Genomic DNA, 16,933 nt, shown 5'->3' on the forward strand with positions numbered 1-16,933 from the left:
ACTTTTTTGTAAAAACTTGATTGAAGCGTCAGTTTCTTATATCATAGTCATATTTTTTATTATTTTTGACAAAACTTCCATTCTATACTTACTCATTTCATTCCCTTGCCCTTCCACATAAACAATTACCAAACAAATCGCAAAAACAAATTTAACACTCACAAACTCCATTTTCCCTCAAACAAATTATTTCCAACTGACCATATTGCGTTTTAATCGCTTCTTATATACGGCCGATTTTTTTTTTCTTATATTTTTGACGCACAGAAATAATAAAAAAACATTTTATTATAAATATTTTGGGTGTTTAAATTTAATTGAATTCAATTATTTACTTTTTTTTATCTGGCACACCCATGTTATAATTTCTTAAGCGATCTCTTATCGGTGTTGTAATGTAATAGTTTTATAAATATTAAATCTATATACTAATTGAGAAGAAGAAATTTGAAAAAGTTGATTATGAAATAGGTGTAAGTTGCGTTTTGGCCTAAGGCAAGTTGCAAGTAGTAATAATCGGCTTTAGCAATAAGGATTATGATTCAAATATTTAGATAAAATTAAATTTTTTATTTCAATTTTTTTTTTATTTTTCTCTAAAGTTGAATGAATGTGACTTATATGTTTTAAAACATGTTTTATTCTGATGATTTTTATAGTTTGACTTTTGGTAGAACTAGATTGTTTAAGGATGTTTGTTTTTATTATGAACTTTCGTTAAGTCAACTCTGACTGAAAACGTCTAAAAAATTGTTTAACCAAATATACCAAGAAGCCAAAAAACTAATGCCTTTAAATTCAAATTTGTTCAAATCATAGTAGATTTGAGGGTATTAATTTAAATAAAGAGAAAACCAAAAGTTATTTCATGATGATTTTGAAAATCTCTATAAATCGAATGTCAGTTTCTTCTATTTATTTCTCTTTACTTTACATTTTAATTTCTTTTTACTTAGTAATATTTTTGAAGTAAAATTTCTCAGGTTGCAATTTTTTAAACTATCTAGGTAATAAGTTTCAAAGCCACTTTTCATAGGCCTATAACATTGTCGAATGTTCGTTCAAATAACGAAATTTATTATTATGCAACGTTGCAATAAAATCCCAAAAAAGTTGCATCATATGACAAAAACATCAACTTTTTATTCGCCGTGTTTAAAAAAACTCAATTTTTTGTATTATACCTTCAAATATAAAAATTTCGTCAATGTTTTTGCAAAAAAAACTTGCTTGATTTTTAAATATTTAAAAAATTATTTGAGGCAAATTACTTTTTGATAAAAATTAGCAAGATAGATAAATACCAATTTTCTGGTAATCATTGTGAAAAAATTTCTCAATTTTTCTGTATAGAACTCAATTGTGAATGATTATATGCAAAAATCATAAAAGCATTTTATGCAAATATTTATAACAATTCATGTCACATTTATAATTGAACGAAAAATGATTTTTGTAAAATTTATGTCCACCAAATTTTGGTATATTTAGGTCAAGCCATTCATTTGCTCATTTAATAGATCAAGTTATCATCTTAACTGGTGAGACTTAAGACTGAAAATTAAAAAAATATATATATATATATTTTAAAAGTAATACAACAATCTATATAAATGACATTTTTATTTTATTATATATACATCATATCTTAAAATATTTGAATTAATTAAAAACAATCAAAAACACTTGAAGTAATGTTTATATTTATTTTATAAACACTTATCAAACAATTATCATTACTAATATTTATTACATCACAAACTTTTCTTAGACATTATAATTTTGATCTTGTATACAAAATTGTGAAAGTAAAATTCAATTTATTTAAAAACTCAATGTGTTATGTAATTAATTTTTAAATTTTGACTTTTTTTTAATATCAATAATTTTCAACTTCTGTACCAAAAAACATTTCCGGAAGAAGTTATATGGCCATCACTGTTATCTTCTTCTTGTTGATACTGCCAAATTTTGCTATCGTTCACGTTTTTGTTCCAAAAGTCTGAAGACTCCTAAAAATTATAAAATGAATAACAAACAATCATTTTTTCAATGTGAATCTGCTCAACTTTAAAAGTTCCTAAATAAAGACTGAAAACCAGTAAGAGGCATTTTGCACCCACTAAATTTTGAAGGAAAAAAAGACGAGAAAATTAAAAAAGGTAAAAAAGACAAGAATAATAAACATTGACATTTTTCACAAAAAATACTTTGAGTATTTTAAATATATAACTTTACAATCATTTGTCATAATCAGTGAAAAATTAGCACACCGGACTTCGAAAGAAAGAAATTTTAAAAGATAGTTTTCATACAAAATTTTTAAGGATCTATCTGTAACTATTAATTTTTAGTTTTATTTCTACTCATATTTTTTCATATTTTCTTTATTATATACATTTATTTTTAATTTACTTCTTGAGAGTCCGTTGATGTAGTGATTCCCAAAATTGGCAAAATCAAGTCAGGTCTTTTCCTGACTAATTCTTGAATTTCTTCAGGAATTTTGCGCGTTTTGCATTTGGTTTCATCGTTGTCGTCACAATCCAAGGCTACTATCTAAAAATATAAATAGTATAAGATATATATTAAGGTGGTCCTTAATATGGACATTTTCGTATTTCCTTGCTCCCAAGGGCTCAAATGCTTTCAAATTGATACAAAAATCTCTAAAAGTTTTATCTCAAAAAGATAGTCCTCAATTCAAACGAAGTTTCTTATGTAATTAACATAGATAAAATTCCATTTTTTTTTTTAGAATTTTACAACTGAGCGACAAGTGAATCAAAAGAATAACATTGTGTTTGCTTAGTTTGATCAAAAAAAAAAAAAAAAATACAACAATAATTTGATATTTCATAAAATAAGTATTTACTTAGGAAGAAAAACCAAGGAACTTTGGTTAGAGTGCGGACTATGTTAGAGTTAATATTAAGAGCTAAAACTTTAAGATAATAAAATTTGTTATCAATTTGGAATCATTTGAAACCCTGTGAGCAAGGAAATTCGAAAATTTCCATATTAAGGACCACTCTAATATGTATAGTACGTACCTCTTCTTCGTATTCCTCGTGTTTACCAATTGACTCTGGCTGTTGCGAATCCTGCAAAAACAATAATTATATATTATTGACGAGCAAATTATATGTTCAACTAAATTATAAAAAAGGGATTCTACTAGCAAGCAAATGAGATTTTAAAGTACGGGATATAAAGAGACTACTGATAAGCAAATTAAATTTTAAACAAAAAGATGAAACAGGGATTCTGCTGACGAGTACTCTTAAAATGTGAATAAAAAATAAAAAAAAGGATTCTACTGACGAGCAAATTAAATTTACAACTAAGAGATATAAAAGGGTCCCTACTGATGAACAAATTAAATTGTAAACTGAAAGATAAAGAAGGGACTTTGCTGACGAGCAAATTTAATTTTAAGATAAAAGATATAAAAAGGACTTTACTGACGAGCAAAATAAATTTTAAACTAAAAGATATAGAAGAGAGTTTACTGAAACTAGAACATTTTGAGTAAAAGTACCAGTTGAGACTTTTTTTATGAAATATGAAAAACTTGTCGTTATTTGGCAGAAACCAAAAACATGCCAAAATTGTGGTATAAAATCAAATAATAATCAACTTATGTTACTTTGTAACAATATGAGCAATTATGAAGAACTGGTCTATAATTACTGGTTTATTATTTAGAATAAAAATTTTACAATCAGATGTGTATGATAAAATATAATCTGATCAAGTATCAAGCGACAAGTTTTTTGTGTTCCCAAAAAAAAAAAAGAATTTTATTTACCATTCTGGTTGCTCCACCAACCTTACCTGAACATCCCTTCCAATCTGCCCAACAAACTCTTCACCATTATCAAGAGATCTTTGCCCAAGAGCCACATTGAAGAACTTCCTATCACAAGTAACAAAAGGCACACAGATCCCTGAACTATCTCTGGCAGTGCCCTTCTTGCAGATACAACCCTCCTGGCACAAATTTTCTTTAGAATCCTCCTCAGTTTCCTTTTCATCACTGGATTCATCATCATGATCATCATCATCATTTTCTTCTTCCTCGTCAGACCATTTATCGAATTCTTGGCTCGAATAATGGTGGTCAGTGTCGTCATCTTCCTGGCTTTGATCCTCGTAGGATTCTTCTTCTTCGGAACTGACGCTGGTTGGAGAGTGGTTGAATCTGCATTTGGTGATTTTTTGAAGGTCGTAGATGTCGTTGCAGGTCGTGTCGCAGGGACCGTAACATTCGGTGTAGACTTCGTTGTAGCCGGGACACTTTAAGTCATCTGGGAAAAGATATTTAATTTTTTTTTATTGTTGAAGGTCGTATATTATTATACGATGGTCTATAAATTGCCATTAAAGAGGCGTCAGAAAATTACCAGGGTACATTTATTAATTACTACCTTTAAGTACCAGTGAGTGTCCGTTGATTAGTAAAAGGTATCCATTAGTGACTAGAGAACGTTTAAATATTATCAAAGTTTATCCATTTAACACTTACAACCATCCATTAATTTTTGAATTACGTCCATTAATTTTTAAGAAGCGTCCATCAGTTACTATAAGGGGTGTTTGCTAATTATTATGAGGTTGTTATTTATTACTTAGGATCATTTAATATTTAATAAGGTGTAATTTATTACTAAAAAGCATTCAATGAGTACTAAGAAACATCAATTAAAATATTTAACTACTGAAAAGCGTCTGGTAATTACTTGCGAATATCCATTAAATAAAATTAGGTGTTTATTAGCTTATAAAGAGCATTCATTAACTATGAAGAAAGTTCTATTAATTTCTAAGTTGCAACGATTAACTTTAAAGAAACTTCGATCAATTTTTAAGGAGTGTGCATTAATTTCTCAGCGTCAATAGATTTTTTAAAAATCTTCAATAATTTCTAAAAAGTCTCCATTAGTTTTTAAAGGACGTCCATTGATTTTTAAAAAACCTCCATTAATTTAAAAAAAAACCTTCATTAATTTCTGAGGAGCGTTCATTAATTTTCTAAGAATCCCATTAATATCTAAAAAATCTTCAATAATTTTTAAGGAGCGTTAATTATTTTCTATCGAAAGATCATTAGTTTTTCTAAGTTTTAATATTTTCTAAGGAGTATCCATAAATTTCTAAGAAACTTCTACTAAGTTTGAAATAATTCAAATAATTTCTAAGAAACCTTTGTTAATTTTCAAGAAGTCTCCATTAATTTTTAAGAAGCGTCCACTAATTTTTACGAAACCTCCATTAATTTCTAAGAAGTGTCAATTGATTTTTAAAAATCATACATTAATTGCTAAGGAAAGTCAATTGATTTCTAAAAAAAATCCATTGTTGGTAAGAAGCGTCCATTGATTTATAAGAATGGAGGTTCTTGATTTCCAATTAATCTCTAATAATTTCTAAGGAAACCCATTAATTTCTAAAAAAAATTTGCATTAATTTTTAGAAAACGACCATCAATTTTAAATTAATGTACTAAATAAATAATAAATTAATTTTTAAGGAGAAATAATTAATATCTATTAAACCTCCATTAATTTCTAAGAGCGCCTTAATTAATTTCTCAAAACCCTCTATCAATTTTAATCCATTAATTTTTGATAAACCTCCATTAATTTCTAATAAATCTCTATTAATTTCTATGAGCATATATTAGTTTCTATAAGGAACCTGCATCACTTATTAAAATATAAACTGTTAAGAAATCTCCATTAATTTCTAAGGTGTGACTATTCATTAGTAATAAACCTCCATTAATTTTTAATAAACATCCATTAATATCTAAGAAACCTCCATTAATTTTTGAACAGCGTGTATAAATTTCTGAGGAACCTCCATTAAATTCTAAAAGTGCGCATTAATTTCTAAGAAACCTTCATGGATTTTTAAAAAACGTGTATAAATTTCTAAGAAACCTCCATTGATTTTCAAGTATTTTCATTAATTTTTAATAAACTTTCATTTATTTTGTATTAAACCTCCATTCATTGCTAAGGAGCATCGATTGATTTTCCAAAAACTTTCATTAATTTCTAAGAAACATCCATTTATTTCTAAAACAAAATTATAATTTTTCAGAAACCAAAAATTTTTCAAGTAGCGTCTATTCATTTCTAAGTTACATGCATGAATTTTTAAGAAACCTCCACCAATTTAAAAAAAATATTTATTCATTTCTAGCATCCTCTATTGAATACAGAAGGCACTAAAACATGGTAAAGCACATTCGTTTTGTGTTTTTACCCTAAGATTCTAATTAATTAAAATTTAATATATACATAGATATAGAAGTTCATGCAACTTACTTGCCTGAGTGTAAAATGCCACTTACACCTACTTTTCTATTCCATTATTACTTACCTATAGCATATTTAAAATGCTTTTTGCTGGCCGCACCCGTTTGTATTCCAAATAAACAAATGAGCAAAGCTAGCTTTGCCATTTGTGTTTGTGACATAAACATTGTTAAAAAATAATTATAAATAAATTAGTTAATTAACTATTTAATTTCGAAAATTAATTACTTAAATCGATCACTAACTAAACTATACTGATCTGTTGAAAAGTATGCGTCACTTTTTATACGGTTTTCATTTTGACGCAAATTGTAAAGGCGAGACATGGGTATTGAAAAGTGTAGAGGAAAATGGGGTAAATGGTAATAGTATACACCTAACACTAACTTGACAAATTATATAAAATTGATTTTATTATTTATTAGTTTTTGTAGCAATTATTTTAAAAACCATGTGCAATTCGTGTTTTTCAAGGAAATGTTTGTTAAGATTAGGTGTACCTTAGGGGTGCACCCTTGGGTCACCATTTTTTTATGAAATATCTAAAAAGTAATTGATTGATACATAAACTTGTAACATAATTATTATTTCTGGTTGATATCAAGATTTCAAAAAATCGACATCATTGATGCTTACTAATTTATTTTTACCTTGATTCATTTTTACCACTATGGGTAAGTTCATTACAAATCGTGTCTGAGCAGCCTTTAATTACATCACATCTAATTTTTAAAAAATTGATTATTTTTACAAATGTCAATTACACCAATCTTCTATCCCCCGGTTTCCTCTACGGTCAATAATTTTTCAAAATATTTTTACAATTAATTCTAGTGCGTACTCCAAGTTCTGTAAATATTTTGGCAAACCGCGCCTGTATTTTCTTTTCTATTAATTTCTTTAATTGTTTTTTCATTTCTGATAAAAACGAGATTGTTGCCGAATGATTTAATAACACGGTTTTGTTTAAACAATTTTTAAGCAATATTAATTATTCGGTGACGATTGTTTGTAGAAAGTTATATAATATTAATAAAAGACGTCTTATCGTACGTAGGAGCATTGATAATTTGATTAGGATTGGTTTTGGGAATAAAAAACAAAATGTATCGACTATATAGACAAGTATCGAAACAATAGTTAATTACATGCCGATACTTTTGCTTTGGTACTCAAATAATATTAAATTCTATAGATTTTTCTTGACGATACTTTGCTGCTTAGTATTTACCGTGCAGAATAAATTATTGAACTAAATTATTGATCCAAAAGCACCATAATAATAAAAAGCATCAACAAACGAAATGATACCAGAAAATATTGGAAAAATGTATCAAATCAAAATTTAATATAAATTACATTACTATCGATACTTGTACCATTAATATCATCGTTAAGATCATAAAAATAGTATAAATTCCAATTGTAGACAATATTATCAATACTATTGTAGTTGGAATGGAAACCTTGGAAAGTACGTTTTAACTAAAATTTACTTTTTTTAAAAAATTTTAGCATTTAATTTTTTTTTAAATTTACAACTTTTTTTAAAAAATTTTAGCATTTAATTTTGCCCTTACCAATTTTGTCAGTATCCAATATAATTATACCAACCACTTTACAATATTTAATTTTTACTCAATTAAAAGGGGGAAGACAATAATTATAAATAGAAATACGATACAATAATTTAATTTTTTTTAATTACAATATCTGTAACAACTGCTATATAATGCTACATAAATATAAATAAAATATAGTATAAAATTAGGATAGTATTTTCATTAAAATGATATCCGTATTATGATTATTTAATATAAAATAAAAGCAAATCATGATAAAAATAAAATTAATAAATAAAATAAAAATATGAATAATAAATTCATTATATTGAAATATATATATAAAATATAACAAGTAAAAAATAGTTATATTTTATTTATTTTTATAACTCAAGCACTTTTCCTAGGCTTATAATATTTTAGGATGTTAATTTTGACCTTAAATCTTGTCACTGAAAAAATAAGCTATAAGCTCAATTTTCAATTGTCTCTGAAAATTATAGACTTTTGCCTATCAGAAATATAACATTTGGATTAAAAACAGTAATTATTTGTTAATTAATTTTATTACCATATAATTTTGTTTTACATAGTACTATAACGCAAATGCATTTCTAGGAGTAGTAGAAAAAGTCTTACAAAATACATTAATATGACCAAGACTTATTTTATTCTCTTATCTTATGCTAAGAATAGTAAAACTCTATACAATTTTAGAAATAGTAATTCAAAATCATTGAACTTTGACATATTTTTAGTGTATTGTACTAATTATTTATTATTTGTTTAAATTTTACTTTTTGGGCGTCTTTGAAGAACTAACTGCAATGAACGTTGATTATAATCATGATCTCCTTCTTTTTTAATATCAAGGGATTGAAATTCCTGGAGTTTCATTCTAGGCTGAAAAATGAAAAAAATTAATATATATATATATATATATATATATATATATATATATTGTGGTTTCAATAATCAGATACCCTTTGATAGCCCTGGTTGCCATGATTTGTTCCTGAATTGACCAATTCTTTGAATCGAATGGGCTAAAAAACATACAAGAAATTAATAAACAATAAATTTATTAATAATAATAATAAATATATAAAAGTTGGAGTTTCAGCATTTAAAATTACTTTTATCGTGATGTAAATGTATTCTATGCGAAAACTGAGCACTCAAACCAATGCGAAAGGGTTGATTTTTTTGCTAGATTTAAATACTTCAATACTATTTATTGATATAACTTTTTAATTCAAATAATATTTTTTATTCTAAGTCTTTGTAGAAAAAAAAGCTCTACTATTCCTGAATCAACTGTCTATTCCTGAATAAACTGTCAAAATTTTTCCAAGAAAAATGTTAAATTTAAATCCATCATTTGTGTCTTAAGTATATAGTTAATTCATCAATTATCTAAAAATTTATATTTAATTTTTACCCATTTCACAGCCACCAGTGACGTCTTTTTATCAGAACTATCTTCATCTTGAAATACAGACGGCTAAAAAAAATAACAATATAAAGTTTAGTTTAATTGTTTTTTTTACTAGAATGCCAAAATTACTTTTATACTAATTTACTAAATTAAAACTTATAGAACCAAAAAAGTTTTTCTGCCAGATTGTTTTACAACATTTTTAAGTAAACAATAATTTATATTTCAGTATATATTAAAAGATTGTAAAAGTGATTTATTCTGGTTGATTTATGGGATTTGTGAATAATGGAACTTACGTGTTTATAATCAGTCTTGTATTTCAATTGATTTGATATATCGGTATTAGTATCTTCTCCAGACCACGAATAATCCTAAAATATATCAGAACACAGATATATATATATATATATATATATATATATAAATATATAATATTTGCAAAGATATATTTTTCAAAAAATTGTTCTAACTGCGACAAAAAAATTACATCTTTCAAATTGTATCAAAGTTCTAAAAAAATTCGAAATACTTCAACATTTTTAAAACATACAAAATATTGATATATCTATACGTTTTCAAAAACGTAAAAAAGTTTCAAATTTTCACAATATTCTTAAAATAATTCAATGGTCTCGCCGAGTTAGATTAAAACAAATTGAAGGTGCTCAGCTGATTAAAATAAAAATCCAAAACGATTCATTATTCTCAAAAAAATTATACAAATTGTTTCAATGTCCTCACGAAATTTATAATATTTCAATGTTTTCAATAAATTCATAAAAACGTCATAGGATATTTACAAATGATATCAAAAAATTTAAAACTTATCAATCAACAACAATCAATCAACATTTTAAAAATTCTTAATAAATACAAAATATTGCAATGTTCCTCAAATATAATATTTTCAAAAAATTCAATTAAAACAAAAGATTTAAAATTTCAATTTTGTATTGTGAAATCAAATGCAATATTCAAAAAAATGCTTCTTTAAAAAAAATTCTTTTTTTAAAAAAAAAATGGAATGTATTTAGTAGTCAAAAATTTTGCAGTGTTCTTGGAAACAGACATTTTCCAAAAATCTCATATTTTCAAATTTCATATACAATCCATATAATTCAACTTTCAGAAAATATAAAATTAATCAAAATTTTAGGAAATACGATTTTTTAAAATAAATTTTACAGTGAGCAATTCTTTCAAATAGTATCAACTTATTTGCTAAAAATTAGAAGTAATCAGTAAATAATAATTTTATCACATTTATCAAATACATATCTTTACATTTTATGTAAATTCTAAATAATTCAACTTTCAGGAAACACAAAATTAATCAAAATTCCTGATTTTTCAAAAAAAATTGTTTTTTTTTAAATATCAATGCTTTCCCGAATACCAATAATGTAGGAAGTTTTTAAAAAAAATAAAGGCTATGAAAATTTTCAACTTATCCTGACTTAGTTAAAAAATCTGACAATTAAACGCCATATTTTTAACAAATTTGATTTTTTCTAACTGGTTTGAAATATTCATCTCAAATACCTTAAATTGTTTATTCTTTTTACAATCCCTCGGATCCTTCGAGCTACATTTCGCAAACATCTGCAAAACATTGAACAAGCTACACAACCCTTTCAACTCACCCTAGATCTACTAGTCAACTTACCAATTGGCCTTCCACCAAACCCTCATTAACATGACCAGATGCTGCAAATTCTTCGTCCATATCAGATGCTGCAAAGTCTTCATCGATTTCGAACAACTCCTTCATACAGGAATTCACCCGAACGCAGGTACCGTCTTGGCGTCGGCCGGTGCCTCTTTTGCAGATGCAACCTTCAGTGCATCTTTCGGGGATGCACTTTGTTCTCTGTTTTGAATCTATGAGATCTAAACAGAAGGTGTCGCATTCTGCATTGCATCTGGTGTACATCTCGTTAAAACCGGGACATTTGTCCGATTTTTTATCTGGGGATAAAGGATATTTGGTATATATATTTATATGTATATATACTAGCTGACCCGGCAAACGTTGTTTTGCTAAGTAAGGTATATTCTAAACAATTTCTAGAGAATCAAAAAAAATATTATTTTAAGTGTAGTATAAGGATGTGTTGTTTGAATGCTATATGCAATGAGGTATTATAAAAACAATTAAGTCCATTAGTGTGTCTATATTTTGTCAATACAACCAAACTGGAAGTTTTATACACTTTCTATAGAAAACATGGTATAATCCAATCCAAGTCTTTTTTGGTCTTTCGACTTATTGATTACGTTTCAAGTTTTTCAGATTCTTTTTGGATTCTGGATTTTGTGTATAATTGTAAATAATACTACTGAGCTTCTACAAAATTTTCAAATTTCTGCAAGGAGAGATAGAAAATGAATTAAGTATTTTTTCTTTGGCCTGCTTTTTGAAAAGTTTCAAGTAACATTCCATGAATTAAAGTAAATTTAATAAAAAGTATATATGTAGAGCAGGTCGAGGCACAAACGTTCAATTTGACTTTGAGAAAATATTAATTATATTATAATAATCAAACCCATTATATCACAACAAATAAAACATTTCAAACGAACAATTATCTGACTATGTTCAGTAAAACTGCTAGACCTTTTTACCCTATAGACGGGGTAACTTGGAACGGCCAGGTGCCAAACAGGTTTAATGTCTCATTTTAATTTTAAAGGTATTTTACAAAATAATTACATTTTTAACTAATGCTAAAAAATTACCTACGGAAGAAAATATTTTTATTATGAATTTTCAAAGATTACCGTTCATCTCCCGATAGCAAAGTCATGAGAATCAAGGTTATAGCTGGTTATACATCTTTTTCCCTCTACTTGCAAATATCTGTATTAAACAATGCTCAACTTTACTGGTTTTTGACACATAGGTGGTGGACCTTTATAATCCCGGACCTTCATATATTACTATCTATTCTTCGATAAATCCTGGGAAATTATAACTGAGCTTATGTTATTCGACAAAATGTCCCTTTGATCAATACCAAACTTAGGTTCTGAATGGAAATAACATAAATAAAAAATAATATAACATAGAAATTGTTTTATAAATACCAATGAGTGTATAATTATATAAATGACAAAAAATAAATAATTATAAAAATTGACAAAAAGATGATTTGCAGAAAAAGAGTGCTACAACGCCAAAAAATTTATTTTCATTTTAACATTTCAAAAAAGTTGATATTTTGAGTTTCTAGTAACACTTGCGGCCCGATTACTAACGCTGTATGTGAATAAAACTATAAGCAAAACTACTTACTACAATTTAATCATAATCAAATAATATTCACGTAAAACATCATATTAAAAGTAATTAAACATCATCTGTAAAAAACGTTTGACATTTGACATATTAGCCACCGTCCATTGTTTTATTTAAATTACGCTTCTACAAAAATTTTCAAATTAAAAATGTAAAGTTTCTACGCGATTTTGAAATAATATCTCACCCTTCCGACAACCTACTGATTAGCAAGAATTTTTCAAGACTAAGACTGGCCAAATCGGTTTAGCCGTTTTCGAGTTTTAGCGGATCATTTTATCGAGAGCTCCATTTTTATATATAAGATATATGATTTTTTACCTCTTTTCCTCTTATATCCAACGCCCAAAATTTCAACATCCAGCAAAGAAATAATTACCAGCAAGGTAACTATTCTCATAGTCGATACCATCAGCATCTAACGATATATTGTTGAAACAATTTCATAAACTACACTACACTAATTAATTTGTTGATCTGATTAGGAATTTATATACTGCTTGACTTTCTCACTTTTTAAACGTTTAGAGAAATACTGGGTAAAATGGTAGACTTTAAGAAAAAAAAAATCTATTCTGTACAGATAACTGAAGTATTTTCTTCATGACACATATGTAGTTTCTGAACGTGTGGAATAAATCATTTCATTTAATTGATAATGGTTTTGAAAAAATAAAATATTCCAAAATGTTTACTTTTATTATTAGGTGTACATGATTTGTATTATATTTTCCTGGTTGTATGACGACACGTATCTACATATAAATAAACTTAATCTTAATATTCCAAAATAGATATATTTTAATACGTATTATTTTTCATTATCGGCGATAATTTCTAACTTCAACTCGTATCAATTCAACCTTCCAAATTTTGTTGATTTTTATTCTGAACGCCTAATTCATATTTTTTTCTGGTTTTCACCTGCTGGATAAAAGCATGCATATAGTGCCGAAACGTACAGATAAATCTCTATAATAATCTTGTTATAATAGATCATATTTTTAAAAACAAAATAAATTTTCCAAAATGTTTATATTTAGTATCCTTAATTTATTATATTATTTCCTGGTTGAGTGATGACACGTATTTAGTGTTGAAACGTTCAGACCAAATATCTTAATTTTTTTTTTCTTTAGACAATAACTTTCTATTGATCGAAAAATTTACAAAAAAATGAAACTAGTGGATATGAACTTTTCCTACCTTAATTTAATTTTAGAGAGGAAAAAATAGGTTCTTCTTAAACATTTTTGTAAGTTTTTAAAAATGCTTATATTTTTTGACAATTTATAAATTTTTTAAAAATTGATTTTTTTAACTTCCCGTAGGGTAAGTTATTGTAATGGGCCGAAAATCGGAATTGAAAATTTTTACATTTCTCGACGTTTTGAAGGTTTCTGAACGTTTTGGCATACCTCAGAAAAAATGGATGTGTGTGTGTGTGTGTGTGTGTGTGTGTGTGTATGTATGTGTGGATACAAATTTCCAGTCACGTTTTAGGGCGCACGGATCAACCGATTTGAATGGTTCAAAAAACATTCGATTCCTATTGATTGGGAAAAGAGCTGATTAGTTTTTGGCAAAGGCAGGTTCAGCCGTTTCGGAGATACGGAGCAAAGAGTGCAGAAAATAGAAATCGAATTTTTGAGCGAACGGAGTATCCGATTTGAATGATCTAAAAAACATTGAATTAGTAATGATTGGGAGAAGTGTTTATCAGTTTTTGGCAAAGGCAGGCCCAGCCATTTCGAAGATACGGAGCTAATTATGTAAAAAATGGCAGTTTTTGAGAGAACTAAGCGTCCGATTTAAATGATTCAAAGAACTTTCTGCTTGTCTTAACAAAATAATTGATTTTGGAATTTTTTTTTTTTTTTTTTTTTTTTTTTTTTTTTTTTTTTTTTTTTTTTTTTTTTAGTATTTTGTATATCGAAAATATTTCAGATTTTATTTTTAATTCTGACTATAGTTCTAATATACTTTAGAAATAATTTCAACTCTGCAATTCGGTTTATATAATTCTTATAAATATTAGACAATGTTACAATATTTATAATAATATATTTGAAAACATTCAATATTCCTCGAACATTTCGTTACGGTGCGGGAAGTTCCAGCAATTTGCCTCAAGGCACGATGCCATAATTGCCTCAAGACAGAATTCCACTTACAGCTAGTTAAAAAAAAAATTGGAAAATGTGTTGCAAAGATCCATACTGTCGAAAAGTAAAATATTGATTTACTTTAAGACTTATTAACCATGTGTATCTAGTTTTTAATATTAGTCAAATCCTGATCTCCTTTATATGTATATATGTATATATATATATATATATATATATATATAAATGTTTATATTTTCGGATGTATTAGATTTACGTCTGAGTTGAATTGTAATTTTTGGCGACCACTCCTATTGCGCGATTAATTGTGGGCAATTTATTTTGCAAATTATAATTAATTAATTATACAGTCTTCGACAAATTTCAGAAAAATCGATAGAAATGCTTAATAAGGTGCCTTAAATAAATTGCTAGACGATTGTAACATTATTTAGAGAAACAATTAATCTTTATCTTTGGAATTGGATACAAGCTTGTAATCATTCATACTTTTTTATCTATGGTTGTAATTTATTTTCATCTAGACCAAATAATTTAAAGAAAAAAACTGTTTGGATATTGTTGTTACTTATATAATTATATACACTTGCTTTTACCTGGAAAGGATATTTAAATGTTATAATTAACAAAAATACAGAAATCAAATTTTTTGCGTTGTCTGATGAAAATTTAGGATTGCCTGATGGCAAAGTATGTTAACAATTCTTTAAAAAATATTTGTTCGAATATATCAAAAATATTCGAAAATTAATTTTAATTTCTGCTAAAATCCTTAAGCACACTTATATACTTGAAATGAATAATTTCAACTTTGCAATTAAGTTTATATAATTCTTAGAAATTTGAGATAAAATGAGATAATAGAAATATGAGATCCTTCATTCTAACTCCATTTAATCAAGTTTTGTTTATTTACTTTTCATGTAAATATATGTACAAACTATTGTATTTTTCCAAAAAAAAATTAATAATAAAAGTTACAATATTCATAATTATCTGTTTGACAGTATTTGTTATTCCTCAAATATTCAATTACGGTACGGGAAGTTCTAGCAATTCGTCTTAAGGCACCGCTAGTTTTATTTCGACTTCGATAACTCCGCAAGGCAAATGTTAAATCGAACGCAGGTCTTGTCCAGACGACGGGCGAAGCCCTTTTTGCAGATGCATCCTGGTTTGCATCTCTGCGGTTTGCATTCGGGGACACCAAAGACTATTTCTTGGCAGTTGAAGTCGCAATCGGCATTGCAGTCGGTGAATTCTTCGTTTTGTCCCAAACATCTATCTGGGGAATAGATAATTCATATAGAAAACCACCAGCCAAGAAAAATTTGCAAAACTCATTTTTTTAAATATTTATGGTTATCTTCTATGTACAGAATAGTATAATCTACATCCTGAATCTTATTTATCTTTTATTATTACCATCATGGTCACCAAATGTTCCTTCTTTCTGGGACTTTTCCGCCATGCAGAGGTTCAAGGGAACGCAGGTTCCATCATGTCGACGTGCAGTACCCTTTCTGCAAGTGCAACCGGGGGTGCAGGTTTGCGGAATGCACTCGGAAGCCTCTTGGCCAAATATTTGGTGGCATTTGGTGTCACATTCGGCATTGCATTCGGTGAACACTTCGTTAATTCCGGTGCATTTTCCAGTGGATACGCCTTTGGCAATTGATAAGATTAGATTAGATATGTATATTTGGTAAATTTTAATAATAGAAATATATAAATACATATATATATATATATTTATATATATATATATATATATATATATATATATATATATATATGTTGAAAATGTTTAAATTTGATGTTGAAATGTATGATTGATTTCTTGGAGGGCGTAACGTCAAGTAAAAAAAAGAGAGTGAAGTAAAGATTTTTTTCAAAACATCTTTATTATTCCATACGTTTCGACGTAAAATTCTACGTCATCTTCAGTGGTTCTACAATTTAAAAAACAAAAAGAAACGTTACAATTTGAATATGCATAAGCAATAGTAAAAAGAAAGGTTTTAACTAAAGAGAATTGCAAAAAACATTACTTACTTGAATTATTTATATTATCACTAATACATATTAATTTAACTTGTAAAAATTAATAATTATAGACAAGCACTAACTGTCAGTAATTTATTTTTTTAATAAAAAGAATAAAAGATAATAAGTGATTA

At 26.9% G+C, this 16,933-nt stretch overlaps 1 long non-coding RNA gene across 1 annotated transcript; it reads right to left on the reverse strand.

Annotated features, from left to right (window-relative positions):
* Positions 1–1,882: 1,882 nt before the first annotated feature.
* On the reverse strand, positions 1,883–4,030 carry LOC113386916. The gene is made up of 4 exons (XR_003368027.1): positions 3,838–4,030; positions 3,054–3,104; positions 2,416–2,559; positions 1,883–2,012 (listed from the first exon to the last, which is right to left on the reverse strand). It is a non-coding gene; the product is annotated as an uncharacterized LOC113386916 (long non-coding RNA).
* Positions 4,031–16,933: the final 12,903 nt, after the last annotated feature.

This window comes from Ctenocephalides felis, unplaced genomic scaffold, assembly GCF_003426905.1.
Source record: "Ctenocephalides felis isolate EL2017-DRISC unplaced genomic scaffold, ASM342690v1 CF-g0.4_SCAFFOLD_03571, whole genome shotgun sequence".
NCBI lineage: Eukaryota > Metazoa > Arthropoda > Insecta > Siphonaptera > Pulicidae > Ctenocephalides > Ctenocephalides felis.